The sequence below is a fragment of the Penaeus japonicus genome, unplaced genomic scaffold (genome assembly GCF_977035675.1).
Source record: "Penaeus japonicus unplaced genomic scaffold, GWHDUDI00000001_assembly GWHDUDI00000031, whole genome shotgun sequence".
NCBI classification, from domain to species: Eukaryota; Metazoa; Arthropoda; class Malacostraca; order Decapoda; family Penaeidae; genus Penaeus; species Penaeus japonicus.
In genome coordinates this window covers 27,937,096-27,939,595 of record NW_028234433.1, presented here as the reverse complement: position 1 = coordinate 27,939,595, position 2,500 = coordinate 27,937,096, and the positions used below count along the sequence as shown (strand labels likewise).

The following is a 2,500-nucleotide window of genomic DNA, read 5'->3' as shown; positions in this document are numbered from 1 at the left end:
GAACACAATTTCCGACCGATTGCATAACCCTGGCGAGGTCGGCGCCAGGCACAGCAACCCGAGAGAAAATGTGCGAAGGTGCAGCCCGACGCCGAGCGGGAGAGAGGCAGCGAGAAGCAACACAGCCCAGCCGACGAAGCTCCACAGCATCAGTGCACAGTGGTGCAGTTGCGAGAAATTTTATGAGCATCAGTAGGACAGCCATGAGAAAAGGCAGCTTCCCCGGCAGAGAGAGAGAGAGAGAGAGAGACAGGTGTGGCGCTGGCAGACCAGAGGACACCGAACACGTATGAGCATCATGGTGGCGGGGAGAGGACAGGACGGCCTCCGTGCGACCCTCCCAGCCTCCGCCATGGTATTGATCCACGCGCGCCCCAGATAAACACACGGCCGCCCGCGCCCACCCCGCCCGAAATGCTCACTATTTAGGATACTTGTAATGTGTACTTTCTTTACGTATCTCCTGAGGCCGTTTCCAGCTCTTCACAAAAGAGTTCACAGGGCGCGACGCCGTCCACGGCCCGACGGCACGAGAGAGCGCTGCCTCATCTCCATCAGGTGCGCATCTTCCAACTTGACACCTCGATCTCTCTCCTCCCGCGGCACTTGGCACTTCCTCCACACACACAGGTCGCTCTCCACCGCCAGCACGTACCTGAGGTCCTCCTGAAGATACAGCGAGCGTGAAAGTAGCCATAACGAAGCAATGTGCGGCCCGGGATGCACGGGTGGTTTCCACGGCCGAGCTCCGCCGGAGACTAAGGCCTCCGCCGCTAGGGGGCTACTGGTGCTGCTGCTGCTGCTGCTGCTGCTTCGTCGGTCACACGCTGGCGCAACATCCCCGGGATCCCCTCACTCCCCACGACCCTCTCACTCTCACCTTGGACCCAGCGCGGACTGTCAAGCCACCAAGGCACCGCTTCCTCTCGCCGCTGCTTCGCTCGGATGTGCCAGCCAGCCACTAATACTTCCACACAAGTTATTCCCATGCTACGACAGCCGCCCTGGCCGCCCCGCGATAACACTGTCACGTATGCCACCCGAAAGGTGATGCACGACCATGTTGCTGCCTTGCTCATGGGTGCGCTCCGTCTTCCCCGGCACACCATTCCAATCTTTACCTCTCTTTTAGAACTATTTGCGTCTTCATTCGTTTGCGGGAAAAATCACGCTTTCACTAATAATGATATAGAAAATATCCTTTTCTTTATAAGGAATTATCAAATCAGGCACCACATGCATAACCTACACTGTATTCTGTAATATTACTCTCCTCTCCTTTACCTTTTATCACTCGAAAATGTCTGCTGCTGCACCCGACACATGCCCAGTTTTAGTGGACTCACTCTCGACTCATTATGGTGACCCACATTTCTGTGTTCACTAACCTCAGGACATTCCGCGCCACCCTTCACTTTCGCGAAGGCTGCATCCCAACCTCAGCTCGGCTTTTCAAACCTCGTACATAACATCGCCGTCACCGTGTTGGGTACGAACCTGTAAAACTCTGCGGATTTGGAACCCCATTTTCACTTATTTTTTCGAATCGACAACTTCACGGCACATTGTTTTACGTCAGATCCTAGCTTGATATTGAATGATAAATGGAATTTTGTAAGAGACCTTTTGCATACAGTTTTTTTTTTTGTTCAATATAACAAAAATAATTATCATTATACTAAATTATGATAACAATTAATTGAAATCATGCCTGTAGAACCTACATGCGGGATGCCAATGATTATGATGAAAATCATGAAGTGATGATATAGATTAATGACATCAACGATACTGATGATATAATGATACAGGCAACAGTGAAAATGATTTCGAATACATATGCACAATAACAATGATAATGACGATGTTCACGCAAAAGAGAGGTTAGGATAATAATATCGACAATAATAATGATGACATTATGACAACTTAAGGAACCTAAAACGATGAAAATAACAAGAGCGAAACATTATACAAACATTATGATAAAGATACAATTAATGATGGCGTAACGATAGCCATCTAATTATTCAAGATGATAATATCAGGGCTGTTAATTAATAGAAATTGGAAGGATGGTAATTAAACAAATATCTGAAAGATATCAACATGGCATAATATAGATAGTGATAAGGGTGGTGAGGATGATATCACTGATAATAACAATGATAGTAATGATGATAATGGTAATGATAATAATAAAGATTATGATAATAGTAATAACAATAATGATGATGATAACAATAACAATACAAATTATGATAATAATAACAATGATGATATCAGTAGTGATACTAATAATGATAATATGATACTAATGATAATGGTAATGTTGATAGTGATGTTGATGATGATAATAATGATTAATGATTATTATGATAATGATTATAATGATAAGGTTAGCAATGATAATGATAATGACTACAATAATGATAATAACAATAATAATGCTGATACTAATGAGAATCATAATAATGATACGATGATGATAATGATAACG

The 2,500-nt window shown here is 44.6% G+C and overlaps 1 protein-coding gene across 4 annotated transcripts in view; it reads right to left on the bottom strand.

The window, feature by feature from the left end:
• Nmdar1 (glutamate ionotropic receptor NMDA type subunit 1) overlaps positions 1–788 on the bottom strand; it is a 71,769-nt gene extending 70,981 nt beyond the window's left edge. For all 4 annotated transcript variants that reach the window (XM_086556110.1, XM_086556112.1, XM_086556111.1 and 1 more), the window contains exon 1: positions 656–788. The gene's annotated coding sequence lies outside the window, so the exon portion shown is untranslated. The remainder of the gene's footprint in view (positions 1–655) is intronic.
• Positions 789–2,500: the final 1,712 nt, after the last annotated feature.